Here is an 18,867-nt window from a genome sequence, read left to right on the forward strand (position 1 = left end):
CAAAACACTTGTTTCAGCAATGTCAGATCATTCTGTAGCAATTTACAATACACTTGCTTCAGCAATGTTTATTTGTCTGGATGATTCTGCAACAGTTCACAAAAAACACCTTAGTGGTTCCGCCACTTATTCTTCAATACTTTTAAACACACCACAGTACTTTAATGATTTCCACCTGGTCCTTTCACCTGCCAGATCTACTGCCAGAAGAGCCTTTGCCCTGGTGTACTTTCCTGCCAGGATAAAAATAAACTAACTACTACAAGTACTTCTGTGATGTGATAAAGGTTTGCTTCCAAAAATGTAGCAATGTTTTTTGCTTCACAACATCAAGTTTAACTACTACTTCTGGGGAAACAAGAAACACGTTGGTGCTGTTTCTTACACACCTGTAATTGCCACACGCAACGCAGGTTATGCTCCACTCCTTCTGAATATCTTCCCCCCAGCCACTCTTGTTTCCCACTACCGCATTAACCAAATGCTGACAACGGTTTTCTCTCACTCTCACACTTTTTTCGCTTTGGCAATGTTGGTTTAAGCCAGTTCCTCTTAGGACCTTGTTTACATGCTGGCAATATGAATTACAAACACTTGAATTCTTAATAGCCTTCTCTTGATTTTGGCAATGTTGGTTCTTTTTAACTTCCTCTGATATTATTCTCTTTTGGCTTTGGCAATAGTTGTTTGTATTAATGTTTCGTAATATTGCCCTCTCTTGTTGCTGGCAATTATTCTAACCCACATACATACAATCACACCTTTCTGGTCTGCTTGTCAAGTTCTTATCCTGCCCCTTCTCCTCTTTAAGTCAGCTCGGGTTTCAAACTGATTATTATTCTGTATTACATCAGTTCGGCATTCAAAATAATGTTTGTTTTGCCACTTCACTCTTTTTAAATTGGTTTCATACTTCATGCACCCAGACTTGGTCAGCAGGCGGTCACAGAGCGGTCTGGGGTCACGATAAAGCAGTGAACTCAACTGGTCTGGCGTGCTCATCCGCTCTGTCCGCTGCCCCTAGCTCTTCTGCTGCTCTGTGCGGGCCGGCAACCTGCTTCTCTCGATGCCCACACCAGTTGAAAAAGGAGCGCTTCTCGCTTTACAGGCTCTCTGGTGCTCACCTGCCACCAGAGCCCGTGTTACTTTGGTGGAAGCATTTAAACTTCACGCTTCCCGCCTCAAGACCTCTGCAGCCCCGGTGTTCAAAGGGAAAGCTACCAATTCCAACGCTTCCCGCTATTCGATCTCTGCAATTAAGGTCTTCGGAGGAAGAAACCCTCTCAAGACCGGCATCTGCTCGACACACAGCATGCCTCTGCTATCTCCAGCTTCTTCTGCAAAGTGGAGGTACCACGACTGCTGCACCTCCTGCTAGTGCTCTCAATGCCCTGAACCTCTATGGCCTTGTATGCCTCTGAGTCTCCCTTGGGTGTGGGTCATTAACATTAGGCTGCAACTTGCAGTCTCTTGCCTCTGCAGCCCTCTTCTTTGTCCCAGTACTTTGGGCATTGTGGGACATGAAGTCCACAATATCCAAACCATCTTTTCTAATGCAAATATCATTACCAACTTAATTTATCTCCTTAATTATATTCCCTAAAGGAATAGTATAAGGATTCAATGGAGGGTTTGACTGTACCAGGGAATTATGGTTTTCAGAATTTAAATTGTTGATATTTAAAGCCTCAGCTTTTATATTGCCCTTCTGGTCATAGGTTCTTCCATCTCTTTCAATGTTAGTGTCTTTAAGATGAGGTTTCTTACTCCCAATGCATAATTGATTGACTGTTTTCATCCACACAACGTCCTCCTGTTCCCCATGGGCCTTTCTCCTCTCATGTGATCCTCCCGGCTAATATCACCCGCCAGGGTCTGGATCAGAAAGCAGCAGACTTCCCCTGGCCACCTGGGAGGAGACTTTAGGTCGGTCTTTGTGAGGACTCCTCAGCATTCATCACACTCAGCTATGACAAATAGACAAGTTATTTTGATTATGTACCCCTTTACCTTCCGAACTCACCCCTTTGTTTTAATGCCCAATAAAAGCCGTTCATACTTTGGTTACATATATGAGTGTTTTGTTCCTTGCTCCTCATGACACTGGGCATATGATTTGAATACTTTCACTATAAAGCAGGCTACAGTATTTGGTTTTGCCAATGATTGTTTATATTGTTATTAATGCAGATAGATAATGCTAAAAAAAATAACTATTGTGATTTATACCACGCACTGCTGCTATTTTCATGGTCCGCAGGCACTCTGGCTGGTTGAAAAGGAAGGTGGTTGAAAAGGAAGGAGGGCTGAGATGGCTTTGATGTGCTGTTGGTAGTTTGACTTCGGGAAAAACGGTCACTGTGTGCTGTTGTTTTTAATTCATAGAATAGGCGGTGTTTGTTATATGATTGTGTGTGGGATGATTTGTGTTAATTGGTTTTGTTTTCTGTGTTGTTGTTTGGTTGGATGTTACTGCGGTAGCGATATGTGTGTGTTTTATTTGGTATTGGAGAGTATGAAGGATATCGGAATGTTTTTATTAGGGTAGTTAGATAATGCTTTATTTCGTTGTGGTGTCCAGGTTTCGGTTCATTAGGTTTTGGGTGTTTCTCTTGTGTTGTGCTTGCTCTTTCCTTTCAACAGTGTTTCCCGTTTAGCGTGGTGAGTTACTGAGCCACATTTTTAGACACTTTCTGAATTTTAGGTGGTCTGCTGCTGTTCGTATTTCGTTCAGAAGTGAGTTTCAGGGGCCACCAGGGGGCGCACAGGTCATGGCAGCCTGAACGCTGTGCTCCCACGAGGCCGGGCCGAAAAGGGATTTGAGCCCCCTCTAAACAACCCCCCCCCGAGGAAAATAGAGAGCGGTTACCGAGAGGCGGCTACCCCAGGCACACCCTGACGGAAGACCGACGTCCGGGAACCTTTGTGAGCCCAAGAATGAGACCTCATTAGCCCAGCGTGTGGGAGAGTAGGTCTCAGCTAGGTGATCCCGACGCGACAGGCACCTGGTAGAAGCTGGGCAGGATAAGCGACAGTACAGCAGGTCCAAGGCGAACCGCCCGAGAGACGACCAGATCCGGGCCGTGCCCCCCCCGAAACACCCCCCGCCCCGGAGGGTGGTGTGGACCTGGAGAAGTGTGAGGGCCCTCAGCGTAAGGCTCTGAGGGAGGACCCAAGGAGACACTCTGAGGCCCGGCGCGGGGCGAGGAACGGCTCATGCCCTGGGAAGGGTCCTCCCCCACAGTGCAGGAAAGCGAATCTTGGCCAGCGGAGACTGAAGCGGGTGGAGGCCCGGGCGACAGCACCGAGATCTCGGTCATAAGAAAGGAAGGGCTGAGCGAGCGAGGAGATGGAGACCAGGCACTGAGTGGCCAGCATGCAACATCCAAGTATCGGAGGAAGTGAAGAGGAAAGGGATACAGTGCGGCCCCCCCGACACTGTAGACAGAGGAGGGGGAACACCCTGGGACAGCTCTAAAGGAGGAGTTTGTACCCACCCCTGAACAAAGAAAGATACGAAAGGGAAAGGGCACTGGTGAAGTGGCGTCCCACTCCTTTTCCCTCCAGCGGACACCACCAGAGCTGCACAGACACGGGGGGACCCCGAGCCAGGACGACAACCCTCTATCTACGATCTGCTCAGAGCACTCGGTGCATGAACGAGGTGAGGAGCAGCGGGGTATCTGGGGCCAGCCCTAAGTGGAGTGCAGGGTACGTCCAGCGAAACCAGGACATGAGGGTCCCGGGGGTGTCCATGGTGAGTGGCGGCGACGGGGGGAGAAGCTAGTGAGATGAGTCACAATCACGCCACCCATTCCATTAGGCATCGTGTGAAAATCCAGGGTCGGGGCGAAAGACCGGGGCCTAGAAGAAGAACCCGCACTGATGGTCTCCCACAGCGGGCCCCGCGACCCGCACCCTCTGGGCCTTTGATCTCTCACCCTCTGCCCAACCAGGCTCCTGCGGCCAGCTCCCGCCCCAGGCGCCCAGTATAGCGGGCTGGCCTCCCCCCTGCAAACATTTTGCCAAAGAACTGAAGAAAGGAGTCCTACAGAACCAGGGCACCCTCCACTGGATCTCACAAAGCAGAGAGCTCCCTCATACCCTAACGAGGGTGGAAGTCAACCACTAAAAGACACTAACCCACAAACTCGGGCGAACAGGAAAAGGTGATGAATCCCTCCCCCGTATAGACTACTTTGTAACAAGGCGCCCCACAGGCCGCTGGAGGGGGTTAGAGGGCAACAGCGAAGAAACCCTCCTGGGAGGCGACACTGCAACCACCCCGATCAGGGGAGCAGATTGAAGGGAGAGAGTCTGGAACCTTAGTCCTACCTGGGTGGTGTCCCCGGGATTGCGCTCGGGGCGAGTGCCCGCCCATGAAAAACACACCAGACCTGCTCCAAATCCCAGCACAAGCCCAACAACTGGCCCACTTTGGGGCGATACGCTCCCTCAGAGGGAAGGGAGACCCCCTGCAGCCCCCCACAAGCCCATCAGAACCCTGAGGGGTCCAGGAGGTACCAAGTGGGAAAGAGCCACGCAGGTGGTGGACCTGACACACTGGCAACAGTCTGGATTAGTGCAACGGGCGCCCCCCACCTCACACAGCACTCTGACAGCGCAGACGCATAGAAACACAAATTAACCGCCCTGCAGCTGGTAGATAGTAACCCCAGCTGCACCAGATAGTCTGAGGCAAACCCCTGTACCATTCGAGGACTCCAGATAACACCAAGCAACCGCATACTAGGTCAGGGCCCCCAGGAACCGTCACCAGGGCGGGCACCCACCTTGATATAAGTCTTCACTTAGCTCACCCCTACCGAGGGGGGAGAGAACTAACGAAGGCGGTGTTAGGCAGAAACCTGTGCAGTTCCCTTGGGGAACACTGCAAAAGATTTAAGACTACAGGTAGAGCAGTAAACCCCTTTGGTAGCAGTCTGTACCACCCAGATTTACCTGGTAGCTGTGGCTGAGCAGTCAGACTTCTCTCAAGAAGAGTTAGGCAGTATGTAAAGTATACACAATATGTACCAAAACACAATAGCACAAGCAAACACTGACCAGAGCTTGGTTTCAAAAGTAGATAGTTATTTATTTAAAATACACATAAGTTAAAAACACTCTAGCAAAAATATAGTAAAAACTTCAAACACAGTTATAATGAAAGTAGATTCAATCCTTTCTCCTATCTAGACAACTCTAGGTTAACACCACTTAATTAAAACAGAGGTGAGTGCTTAACGTTAGATGACACTCTAGTAGTTTCCAAGAAAGGGGAGAGAAAAAGCAGAAATGGGTTAAACACACCACTCTCAGGTCCAGAACACTTGCAATAGGCTTAAAGAAGCACAAAGTCACAGGTGAGCAAAAGTCACTAGGCAGGGCCCACTCTTAGAGTAGCCGGAGCGAAAATGTGCTCAAGATCACACTGTTAGTTAGAGATTCAAAGTCTTGCAAAGAGTCAAAAAGAGTTTAGAGTGGCTCAGAAAGTTTAGCCAAAGTGTCCCAGGCACTCCCAGGTTCGAAAGCCGGGGACTAAATCTACCCCGTACAGTCGGTAGCAAGGGAAGCCAGGCGGAACACAGTACCTTAAGCGGAAAGGATCCTCCAGCGGGGGCAGTTGTTCCAGGCAGCGACAGCAAGGCTCGACGTCGGTCAGGGGAGAAGAATATCTCGCTGAAGAGCAGAAGAGAAAGGTCGTAGCACTGCCCGGGAAGAAACCAGCCGCGGAGTCCTCCGGTTAAAGGGTTGGTACCGACTTTCGCGGTATGGGGGTAAAGTGTGGTATTCCGGTTGCCGGGGTGCTTGGCACAGGCAAGGCGGCCACGAGATACCTCAAAGAACGGAAAGAAGGCGAAAACTGGTTGTCCCCACCAGTCAAGGGAAGGAGCCACTCCGTTAAGAGTTCTCCTCGGTCGTCGGGAAAAAGTGGTGAGACGGTTCAGCAGGGCTCCACCGGGTGGTGTCGTCGAAGCAGGTCGGCTCAGCTCTTCCCTCGTCGGATTCTTGGTCCTGTGGCGACTTCTGAAGTCCCAGTCCCCAAAGCCCTGCTTTTATGCAGCAAACCCCCATTCACCCAGCCTAGCTGTCACTCAAACATGCTAAGTGGTGAGCCGGGCGGCTCACCACTTGGGCCAATCAGGACGGAGTGCGACTTGAGTTACCAAGGTAACTCAGTCCAGGGTGCCTAAATCCCCCTCCACCCCTCCTAAGTACCCCAGACAGAGTGGCACCACTTTGGAGGGCTTCTGTGGAGAAGCCCGCCAAAAGTGGGACAAAGGGCTCCACTTTGGGTCAGAGTTACAGAGGCGAACACCAACGCCATTTTTGAATCAAGTTTTGGCAAAAAGTCCCAACCGGAGTTATAAAAATAAATATATAAACCGGCGGTATGTTTAAGGCTACCGTAAATAAATAATTAAATGTGTTAGCCTAAAACAATGGGAAATCCCATAGGGAAATATTCGCGGTCGAATATAAAAAGTAGTTTCCACTGCCACCAGCCAAAACTCGATCAGGGGGGACGGAGACGTGCCCCCTCGACTAACAGACCCTGGGGCAATCGAATTGCCCCAGCCAGTACGTCCACAATATGATGGTTTGTACTGGTTCTGTTCAGGATTCAAGACTAGCAAAGTCTTTGGTGACTTTACATGCCCTGGGAGACAGTAGTCAGTCCCAGGGTATGGAGTCTATGTTGGGGAGTCCCTAGGACACCCCTGGGTCACGGCACAGAGGGTGCTGTGTGACCCACATCACAAAAATACATGAGGCCCTATGGAGTAAAAGACCCCATAGCCCATTCAACACAAGGTTTAACCAAGAAAACACACTTCAACATGTCCAAGAGTGAGGGTAAAAGAGTCTCACTCTTGGCAGGAGAAAAAAAATTAAACCCCAGAAATCCAGCAAAGCTGCTGGGGGACTCACTAGGTAGGGAAATTCAGCCTAAACAGAGAATTCTCCCTAACACTCGCCCCCCCCAGACTAAGGGACAGGAGGATTTAATCCACTCCTGGATGAACCTCATACCTCTAGTCGATGATATACATCCTAGAGAGTCCATCAGCATTTTGATGGTGACACCCTGACCTGTGCTCAATGGTGAAATCAAACCCTTGCAGGCAGATTGACCATCTCAATAGTTTTGGATTTTCCCCTTTCATTTGCATTAACCATCTCAAGGGTTGGTGGTCAGTCTGAATAACAAAAGTAGAACCATACAAGTATGGCCTAAACTTCTTCAGTGCCCACACAATAGCAAAGCATTCTCTTTCGATAGTTGCCCACCTTGTCTCAGGATCCTTCAGTTTCCTACTGATGAAGCAAATGGGGTGCTCCCTACCCTTCTCATCCAGTTGGCTTAGAACTGCACCTATACCTACATTGGAAGCATCAGTTTGTACAATGAAAGGTTGGTGGTAGTCAGGAGCTCTCAATACTGGAGCCTGGCAAAGAGCTCTCTTCAGTTTTTCAAAGGCCTGATTGCACTCCTCATTCCATTTTACCTTTTTAGGGAATTTGGGAGAGGAGATTACATTCAGTGGAGAAGCTATGGTCCCATAGTTCTCAATGAAATTCCTGTAATACCCAGTGAGGCCTAGAAAAGCTCTCACTTGGGTTTGAGTAGTTGGTGTTGTCCAATTTTGCACAGCTTCAATCTTGCTGGGCAAAGGCCTTATTTCTCCACCTCCTACCTCATGTCCAAGGTAGACCACTTTACTTTGACCAATCTGGCACTTACTGGCTTTGATTGTCAAATGGGCCTGTTTCAGAGCCTGCAACACATGTCCTAGGTGGTTCACATGTTCTTCCCAGGAGTGGCTGAAGACTGCAATGTCATCCAAGTATGCCATGCAGAAATCTTCCATCCCAGCCAGAACTTGGTTCACCATCCTTTGGAATGTGGCAGGTGCATTTTTCAGTCCAAAAGGCATGACCTTAAACTGGTACAAGCCAACTGGGGTTGAAAATGCAGTTTTCTCCTTGGCATGGTCTGTCAGGGCTATTTGCCAATAGCCTGACGTCAGGTCAAATGTGCTGAGGTACTTGGCTGCACCAAGTTTATCCACCAACTCATCTGTCCTGGGCAAAGGGTGGGCATCAGTCTTGGTGACTGCATTTAGAGCTCTATAGTCCACACAGAATCTCAAGTCTTTGGATCCTGCCTTTGGTACTAACACAACTGGGCTAGACCATGGACTAGTAGAGGGTTCTATTACCCCGAGATCAAGCATCTTCTTGACCTCTCCTTTGATGTGGGCTCTGATATGTTCTGACATTCTGTATCCTCTGCTTTTGACTGGCAGACAGTCACCAGTGAGTATCTCATGCTGGCCCCAAGGGGTCAAGCCTGGTGACAGTGAGAACAGGGAGGCAAACTGATTTAACATAGATTTGCACTCCTCTTGTTGCTCAGGTGTCAGGTCTGAAGAGAGATTGACTCCTTCAACTTTTTCATCTAAAGGTACACCTCTGAGGAGATCGGGGAGAGATTCACTCTCTTCCTCCTCTGCAGCTGAAGCTAGGAGCAAGGCTCCTACATCAGGTCTGGAGATGTATGCTTTTAGTCGGTTGGTGTGGAAGACTCTAGGAGCTTCCCTGGGTCTGCCCAGATCCACCAGATAGTTGACCTCTCCAAGTTTTCCCACAACCTTGAAGGGTCCCATCCATTTGGCTTGCAAGGCCCTCTGCCTTGTTGGGAGCATAACTAGAACTAGCTGGTCTTGAGTAAACTCAACCATGTTAGCCTTCTGGTCGTGCCAATGTTTGACCAGGGCTTGACCAGCTTTCAAGTTGTCACTTGCTTCTGCCATCATGTGTGACATTCTCCTCCGGAGACCTATCACATAGTCAGTCACTCTGACTGGCTTGAGGGGAGGAGCACCTTCCAACCCCTCCTTAATCAGGGCCAATGGACCTCTGACTGGATGGCCATAGAGAAGCTCAAAGGGAGAATAACCTACTCCCTCCTGAGGGACTTCTCTATAAGCAAAGAGAAGGCATGGCAGTAGAAGGTCCCACTTTTTCTTAAGGGGTTCTTCCAAAGCACCTATCATGCTCTTCATGGTTCTGTTAAACCTTTCAACCAACCCGTTTGTCTGAGGGTGGTAGGCGGTTGAGAACTTGTAGGTAACTCCACAGGTTTTCCACATGGCCTTCATGTAGTGGGACATAAAGTTTGACCCCCTGTCAGAGATTACCTCCTTAGGAAACCCAACCCTGGTAAAAATACCAAGGAGGGCCTTAGCCACAGCCGGAGCTGTAACAGTCCTCATAGGAATGGCCTCAGGGTATCTAGTAGCATGGTCTACTACAACAAGGATAAACCTGTTGCCTGAGGAGGTTGGAGGATCAAGGGGACCAACAATGTCAATCCCTACCCTCTCAAATGGGACTCCCACAACTGGGAGAGGCACTAAAGGTGCCACATTCTTGGAACCAACCTTACCAGAAGTCTGGCAGGTATGGCAGCTCTTACAATATCTATCTACTTCAGCCCCCATCTTTGGCCAATAAAAGTAGAGTGAGAGCCTTTCCTTGGTCTTCTTGAAACTCAAGTGACCAGCCAAAGGTATCTCATGGGCTAGTTGTAAGAACTGTTGTCTGTTCTCTTGTGGGACTACAAGGCGTTTGTAGTCTCCAGGTTCAGACTCAGTGGGTTCACTGTAGAAGAGGCCATCTTCCCAGTGCAACCTATACTTCCCAGGCTCTTGCCCATCAGCTTGAGAAGCGGCCTGGTGGCGGAGACCCTCCAGAGTTGGACATTCTCTTTGCCCCTTACGAAAAGCTGCCCTGCTAGGCCCACCTTCTGCCAGTAAAGACTGCAGCTCAGGATGGTCCTCAGGGTCCAAATCTCCAATAAGGTTGGGGCCTCCTTCTAGCTCTTCCTCAGAGTCTAGCTCAACCACACAGGGTTGTACCTCCCTCTCAGCCTCAGCTGGAGGTGGAGTTACAGGTGTAACTTTGGACAACCTAGGGGAAGTCCTTGTTGGAAGCACTGGAGTGCTTGCTGCTGGCTTTTTCCTAGGAGTCTTGGGTTGCCCCTTTGCTCCTGATCTGGTAGTTACTGCAGTAAGTTGCTCCAGTGGTAGAGGAGTGATTTCTGTCATCATCTCCTGAGATAACCCTCTCAGGGTTTTCTCCCTTGCAGGTTTTGTGAGTTCCTGAAACCTTTTGCTAGGAGGTCTGGGGGTATGAGATACAACTCCAAGAGCTTTGAGGTCATTACCCAACAGAACCCTACCTGGCACTTCACATTGTACACTGACAGGTATTTTTACAGCCATATCATTACATTGGATGAGAACTGGTAACTGGGGACACATCTGCACAGGCCCACCAGCTAACTTGGTGAGGCATTTGGGTGCCTTAGCAACATCCTCTGCCTTGAAAAATGATTCATCCACCACAGTTATGCTGGCTCCAGTGTCCCTAATGGCAGGAGTCTCCTGACCATTCACCTGGACACTGTCCTTATAATACTCTTTAGTATTATCTGGGATAGAGTTATAGACATCTAAATTCTGTTGTTCCCACAACCCCAGAGAGACTAAAGAAACACTAGCTGAGACTCCAGTGGGTTCATCAGCTAGTAATAGAAAGTTTCCACTTGCCATATGTACTTCCTCTTCTGGAGCGAAGGCTAAGGAGGCAAGCTGGACCCCTGAAGGTTTACCCTTGCATCTGGGATCTCCTTTCACATGGTCAGTAGCCTTACAAACAAAGCATGAGCCAAAGGCTCGCTGGAATGGAGGCTTGTTCTGACCTCCTTCCGGTCTGGGACCAGAAGGTACACTAGCCTGATTTGGTTTCCCTTGTGGCTTACCCTTATAGTTTTGTTTGGGGCCCTCTTTGGAATTTGTAGTATTAGAATTCTCTTTGGAGTCCTTCTTAGACTGTTTTTCCCCATCCTTCTTTTGAGTTACCCCAGAATCCTTGTGAGTGGCCCTGTTGGCAACCCACAAGTCAGCAGCCTTAGCTAGTTTCCGGGAATCCAATTCCCTGGAATCAGCCAAGTGTTGTCTGAGCTCAGGAGAGCAGGCATCATAAATAGTCTCCAACATAAACAAATTCTTCATACCTTCATAAGTGTTCACCTTGTAACCCTTAATCCATCCCTCTAAGTTTTTCAAACATTCATTCACCCAGGTAGCCCAAGGGGTACCATCATGCTTTTTGAGGCTCCTAAACCTCTTAAGATACTGGGAAGGGGTCTTCCCAAACCTAGCTATCAAAGCTAGTTTCACACATTCATAGTCCTTCCTATCCTCCTCCCCCATCTCCATTACCACATCAGTTGCAACAGGGGGAAGCCTAGAGAACAACCAGGTGAGTAAGTCATTTCCTGTGATGTTCTGGAGCCCATGATTATATTCAAACAGAGACAACCAATCCAACACATCCAACTTAGGCTCATACATACCAACCAATTCTTTAGGCATCCGGGGTCTTTTAGGACTGGAACTTCTAGAGGAGCCAGAGAGAGAAACATTCTCAACAGATAATTTCTTCATTTCTAAGTCATACTTGAGCTCCATTTCCCTTAGCCTTAGTTCTTTGTCAGTTTGAGCATTAAGTTTCTTATACTCCAATTCTAGCTTCATTTTCTCCAGTTCAAAGTACTGAGGACTAAATGTGGGACCTGGTAAAGGTCCAGTAGGCACAGCAGGTAGAGCAGGCAGAGGCCTAGGGGGGACAGTTACAACAGCCTCACCCTCCTCTTCTGACTCTTCCTCAGAAACATCAACATTTTGCTCCATGTTAACTTCAACACTGTCATCTACAGTTGCTGGAGTGGTAGGTTCCTCTGAACCATCACCCAGACTTTGGTTAGCTAACAATCTTTCAATCAGCTCCATTTTCTTGCCCTTAGTCAGGAGATCCTTATGTTTACAGAGCACTCTTAAACAATCAGCAGTTTTGGCTGCAAGGGACTCTTGACTATAGCTTTCTATAACTGACATGTTAGAGTTTTTTACTTTTTCAGTGCTAAGCTTTGTGGTTAGTTGCACTAAGGTATCTAAAGCACAATAAAATGTATACTCAATACAAATCCCACCGCTGTACACCAGTGTTAGGCAGAAACCTGTGCAGTTCCCTTGGGGAACACTGCAAAAGATTTAAGACTACAGGTAGAGCAGTAAACCCCTTTGGTAGCAGTCTGTACCACCCAGATTTACCTGGTAGCTGTGGCTGAGCAGTCAGACTTCTCTCAAGAAGAGTTAGGCAGTATGTAAAGTATACACAATATGTACCAAAACACAATAGCACAAGCAAACACTGACCAGAGCTTGGTTTCAAAAGTAGATAGTTATTTATTTAAAATACACATAAGTTAAAAACACTCTAGCAAAAATATAGTAAAAACTTCAAACACAGTTATAATGAAAGTAGATTCAATCCTTTCTCCTATCTAGACAACTCTAGGTTAACACCACTTAATTAAAACAGAGGTGAGTGCTTAACGTTAGATGACACTCTAGTAGTTTCCAAGAAAGGGGAGAGAAAAAGCAGAAATGGGTTAAACACACCACTCTCAGGTCCAGAACACTTGCAATAGGCTTAAAGAAGCACAAAGTCACAGGTGAGCAAAAGTCACTAGGCAGGGCCCACTCTTAGAGTAGCCGGAGCGAAAATGTGCTCAAGATCACACTGTTAGTTAGAGATTCAAAGTCTTGCAAAGAGTCAAAAAGAGTTTAGAGTGGCTCAGAAAGTTTAGCCAAAGTGTCCCAGGCACTCCCAGGTTCGAAAGCCGGGGACTAAATCTACCCCGTACAGTCGGTAGCAAGGGAAGCCAGGCGGAACACAGTACCTTAAGCGGAAAGGATCCTCCAGCGGGGGCAGTTGTTCCAGGCAGCGACAGCAAGGCTCGACGTCGGTCAGGGGAGAAGAATATCTCGCTGAAGAGCAGAAGAGAAAGGTCGTAGCACTGCCCGGGAAGAAACCAGCCGCGGAGTCCTCCGGTTAAAGGGTTGGTACCGACTTTCGCGGTATGGGGGTAAAGTGTGGTATTCCGGTTGCCGGGGTGCTTGGCACAGGCAAGGCGGCCACGAGATACCTCAAAGAACGGAAAGAAGGCGAAAACTGGTTGTCCCCACCAGTCAAGGGAAGGAGCCACTCCGTTAAGAGTTCTCCTCGGTCGTCGGGAAAAAGTGGTGAGACGGTTCAGCAGGGCTCCACCGGGTGGTGTCGTCGAAGCAGGTCGGCTCAGCTCTTCCCTCGTCGGATTCTTGGTCCTGTGGCGACTTCTGAAGTCCCAGTCCCCAAAGCCCTGCTTTTATGCAGCAAACCCCCATTCACCCAGCCTAGCTGTCACTCAAACATGCTAAGTGGTGAGCCGGGCGGCTCACCACTTGGGCCAATCAGGACGGAGTGCGACTTGAGTTACCAAGGTAACTCAGTCCAGGGTGCCTAAATCCCCCTCCACCCCTCCTAAGTACCCCAGACAGAGTGGCACCACTTTGGAGGGCTTCTGTGGAGAAGCCCGCCAAAAGTGGGACAAAGGGCTCCACTTTGGGTCAGAGTTACAGAGGCGAACACCAACGCCATTTTTGAATCAAGTTTTGGCAAAAAGTCCCAACCGGAGTTATAAAAATAAATATATAAACCGGCGGTATGTTTAAGGCTACCGTAAATAAATAATTAAATGTGTTAGCCTAAAACAATGGGAAATCCCATAGGGAAATATTCGCGGTCGAATATAAAAAGTAGTTTCCACTGCCACCAGCCAAAACTCGATCAGGGGGGACGGAGACGTGCCCCCTCGACTAACAGACCCTGGGGCAATCGAATTGCCCCAGCCAGTACGTCCACAATATGATGGTTTGTACTGGTTCTGTTCAGGATTCAAGACTAGCAAAGTCTTTGGTGACTTTACATGCCCTGGGAGACAGTAGTCAGTCCCAGGGTATGGAGTCTATGTTGGGGAGTCCCTAGGACACCCCTGGGTCACGGCACAGAGGGTGCTGTGTGACCCACATCACAAAAATACATGAGGCCCTATGGAGTAAAAGACCCCATAGCCCATTCAACACAAGGTTTAACCAAGAAAACACACTTCAACATGTCCAAGAGTGAGGGTAAAAGAGTCTCACTCTTGGCAGGAGAAAAAAAATTAAACCCCAGAAATCCAGCAAAGCTGCTGGGGGACTCACTAGGTAGGGAAATTCAGCCTAAACAGAGAATTCTCCCTAACAGGCGGCACCAGCCACGTCCAAGAGAGGCAGTGCAAAAGTGTCAAACCTGCTAACACTGCGACCACACGTATAACACATTGGCAGTAAACACACCAGAGCCCTAAGAGCTGGAACCAACGCATCAACATCAGACACGACGTAGCTATATGAGTTGGAAGAAAGCCCTCCAGGAGTTCCGATTTTAAGAGGGGACAAGGGGCTAGGACAACTCTGTCCCTGAAAACGAGATGGACTTGTCCGGGGACCCGACTAAAGCCGCCACGGCAATGCAGAAGGGCTTTGCCTCCGTGTTGCAAGAAATCAGAGATATGCGAACGAACATAGCTCAAAAGCTGGAGAAAATGGATCAAAGAGTGGACAAAGTAGAGGACAGGTTGCTCCAACTTGAAACTAATCAGTCATCATCTACCATTCTGGAGACACAGATCGATATAAGACTGGCAGCCCTGGAAAAGAAAGACGAGGAAAGAGCCCTGCAAATGGACGATTTCGAGAATAGGGAGAGGAGGATCAATCTCCGGTTCTTTGGCATCCCGGAGGTGGACGGGGAGACTGAGAGAGACATTTGTTGTGTGGTCAGAGATGTGATCCACCTCCTGTTTGGGAAAGAGGCGACTACAGAACCCACTATAGACAGGGCGTACAGGGAAGGGGGTCAGAGCAGGGGGCCCCCGCTCCATCTTACTGCGCTTCCACAACTACACCGAAAAACAAAAATCCTTGAGGAAGCCAAGAAAGATCTCAATATCACGTATAACAATGCAAGAATATACATTTTTCAGGACCTGTCTGCTTTCACGCTGACCAGACGAAGACTGTGCTGCCCCCTGACTCAATGTCTGCGAGAAAAGGGGGTACGATACCGGTGGGGCTATCCATTCTCCCTGTCCTTTGAATATATGGGCCAGAGAACTCGCCTAGTCACTGAAGCTGACATCAAAGGGGCAATTCAGGAATACGTGGATACTACCAATAACCAGAGACACCCCATTGGGAAAGCAGTGGCTGGCCCAAGTGGAAAAGGAAATGCGAGGGACAGGAGGAAAATCCAGAGATCCAGAAAATGCAAGACATTGAACACTCCCCCACCGACCCAGGACAGAGGCAGGGGTAGCCCTGAAGGATGACTGGGGCCCCAGACTGGACCGGGGAGGCTATCCAGCCTTCTGATCTAAGACACAGTGAGCTTCCTCAGCGAATAGCAAGTATGAGGGAGCTACAGGGAGAAGACATCTTCCATGATGGGGAAGGGGATTGGTATGAGGGGGGCTCAATGGGTGAGGAAAACTTGAAAAAGCGGCCCGGCCGTAGCGGGCATGATGGTGGTCCAATCAAACACCAGGCGCCGGGGAAGGGATGAGGGGGGACACGGAGTAATTGTTGCAGGACTGATAGGAAGAAAGGGGGAGAAGTTGGGGTTAAGCTTCACCAGGAGAGGAAGGAGTACAGGGGAGAGGGGTTGGGAGGAGGAGGGAGAAGTGAACAAAGGGGAACAATGGTCTCAAACTCACACCAAGCCCCATGAACGGGGCAAAAGCAAGGCAAATTAAGTCAGGGGGACGCCCTGGTGATGTCCACTAGTGACACTCTTACTCTCAAGAATGGCTGACAGTACTAGAGATAGGCTCTCTCAACATCAGGGGGATGAACTCGCCTACAAAAAGTTCTCTCCTAAGTAGGGAATTTAGAAGGGCCAGATTGGATCTGCTCTTCCTCCAGAAGACACTCTGGGTGATGGGTAAAGAACTGTCCCTCTGAGGTAGAGGAATAAGGAGGTAATTCACACCTCGTACAAAGAAAAGGGGGTTGGCGATCATTATGGCCAGTGACATAGGCTTCAAAACGGAGGCCTCGATTAAAGACCTGGAAGGTCGTTACTTACTAGTTAAAGGGAAGCTCCAGGTCACCCGATTGACCCTAGCGGTGGTCTATGGTCCGAATGAAGGACAGGTGGCTTTTTGGTAGGAGGTAAGGGACAAACTAAGACTCTTTGTGGAAGGCACCCTAATAGTGGGTGGGGACTTCAACATGGTAATGAACCCCTCAAGAGATAAAAAGAGAATGGCACTCCAATCTCTCCAGGTGGCAGACGGCCGCATATCTCAGAGTTTTTGCAAAATTAACCAATGCTGGGCCTGGAAGACACATTCCCGAGCTCGACGGGGGGGTGACCCAATCCATACACATACTATTCGAAAATCCACAAGACCTTCTCCTGGATTGATTATATCCTGGTAGACAATCCCCTGCTTGCCCATGCGAAGGGCCACAGGGTGGACCATGTCCCCTGGTCTGATCATGACCTAGTGAGGATTACCTTATTGGGAGGCTGGGGTCGACAACATACAGGAAGATGGAAATGAATCGACGCCCTGTTGAAAGACTCAGCAATCGCCAAAATGATGCTAGAAAATATAATAGAGTACTTTGAATTGAATGATAATGGGGAGGTCAACCCACATATATTACGGGATGCATTCAAAGCCACCATTCGGGGGGCCCTGATAAAAGTGGGGGTGCAAAAGAAAAGGCAAATGAAAACACAGGGAAAGAAATACACAGGAAAAGCCCCTGCGGAATAAAATAGCAGTACTACAGCCGGGACAACTGTTGGGCAACTCCATCACCCCGGACCAAGCGGCAGCTCTAGACCAGTGTAAGTCTCAATTAAAGGACCTCTTACTATCCCCAACGGAAGGAGGCCTCCAATTCCTCAACCAAAAATATTATGAAAAGGGCGGACACATTTTTGGCATGGAAAATGAGGGAAGCCCAGAAAAGTAAAATGGTGAAAGCCACGAAATCTTATGAGGGTGGGTTAACCTATGACACCACGAGTATTGGTGAGATCTTTAAAGGTTATTATGAAAAACTATACAAATCTGAATTTGACGGTAACAATGCCCCAATTGAAGATTTTCTTGGAAAGATCCTTATACCTGGACTAGCAAGAGAGGTAGCAGATAATTTAGAGGCCACTATAGAGGTGGAGGAAATTGTCCAGGTGATTAAGACAATGAAGGGAGATACGACACTGGGGGAAGATGGGTTCTCAGTGAAGTATTAAAAATTATTCCGCTCTACCCTCGCCCCACAACTGGCTAAAGTATATAACAGTTCTCAGGGGGGGGCCCTACACGAGACGACCATGGGGGCCATAATAGTGGTGTTACCAAAAGAGGGTAAGGACCCGACGAGTGCTCCTCATACCGCCCAATATCATTACTCAACACTGATGTTAAAATCCTTGGCTAAAGTGCTCGGTAGGAGGATGGAGGGAATTATGCCCTCTCTGGTCCACCGGGATCAAGTGGGTTTTATTAGGGGACGCCAGGGGTCGGATAACATCCGCAAGACCATAGACCTTATCCACCATGCACAGGAAACCGACCTAAATGCTAGCCTGCGTTCTCTCGATTCGGAGAAAGCCTTCGACAGAGTGGAATGGCGGTATATGATGGTCCTCCTTCAGAAAATGGGATTCGGCGAACATATGAGGAAATGGATAGCCGCCCTATACAGAGCTCCCACAGCAAAAGTACAAGTAAATGGGGAGCTCACAGTCTCTTTTAACCTTACCCGTGGTACTAGACATGGATGCCCTCACAATGGAAACTCTAGCGATAGCAGCGAGGACACTCCCAGAAATAATGGGGATTTGTAGGGGTCTGGTTGAATTCAAGCTCTCCATGTTCGTGGGTGACATCCTGGGCTACATTGTAGACCCACACAGGTCGCTTCCTCCCCCCCCCCCCCCTTCTCGCTATAATTAAAACCTTTGGGGCATTCTCAGGGTTGAAAATCAACAAATCCAAATCAGTGTTGCTCCCCCTTCGAGCACACCACCCGATCTTAGATTCTTTGCCCACTTTTCTTGGGATCAGGGTAGAAAAAACTGCCATTCAGTATATAGGTGTACTCCTCCCTAGGGACCTCCCGACACTGGCGTTCGCTTATTACAATCCCTTAATGACCAACATCAAGAGGGATCTAAAACAGTGGGGCAACATGATTCTGTCTTGGTATGGCCGCATGACGGCAGTAAAAATGAACATCTTACCAAGACTACTGTACTTGTTTACAGTCCTCCCCACAAAGGTTCCTGAACATATCTGGAGAGATTTCCAATCGGAGGTGCAGGGATTTATTTGGCAAGGCAAACCCTCAAGGACCAAGAGGGTCACTGACTTCCGGCACTATAACAAAGCGGCTCAACTCCGGGTCCTCCTAGAGCACATGAAAGACGATAAGGGTACGTATTGGACTTACCTAGAAGATATGGATACTCGTCCACTCAAAGTAAGGGACCTTTTGTGGGCCCCACGGAAGGTTATTCCTAGTAGATTACTTGATCACCCCACATTAGGGGTATTGTGGTCCCTGTGGAGGAAGGGCGTGCTGACAGACTGTCTATCCACATGGCCCTCTCCAATGGTATCGCTATGGGGATCCGTACTTAGGTTGGGAAAGAGGGTATTCTGGGGAAATGTTATGTTTCTCAAGGACTGATTTGAAGTTTATGAGATATGTACCAATGGCCCTTGTCTTGTTTGGATTGAAATGCTAATAAAAATCTAAAGTTTAAAAAAAAGAAGTGAGTTGCAAAGTTTTTCCGAGATGCAGGAGAATGCTGACCCACAAAAATGTCTGCTTGAGTATTGTT

General features: G+C 48.6%; 1 protein-coding gene across 4 annotated transcripts in view; it reads left to right on the top strand.

Moving 5' to 3' along the window:
- PDK3 (pyruvate dehydrogenase kinase 3) overlaps window positions 1–18,867 on the top strand; it is a 1,369,253-nt gene that overhangs the window by 912,243 nt on the left and 438,143 nt on the right. The window lies entirely within an intron of this gene.

The sequence above is a fragment of the Ambystoma mexicanum genome, chromosome 7p (assembly GCF_040938575.1).
Source record: "Ambystoma mexicanum isolate Mex_15411 chromosome 7p, UKY_AmexF1_1, whole genome shotgun sequence".
In the NCBI taxonomy this organism is placed as follows: domain Eukaryota; kingdom Metazoa; phylum Chordata; class Amphibia; order Caudata; family Ambystomatidae; genus Ambystoma; species Ambystoma mexicanum.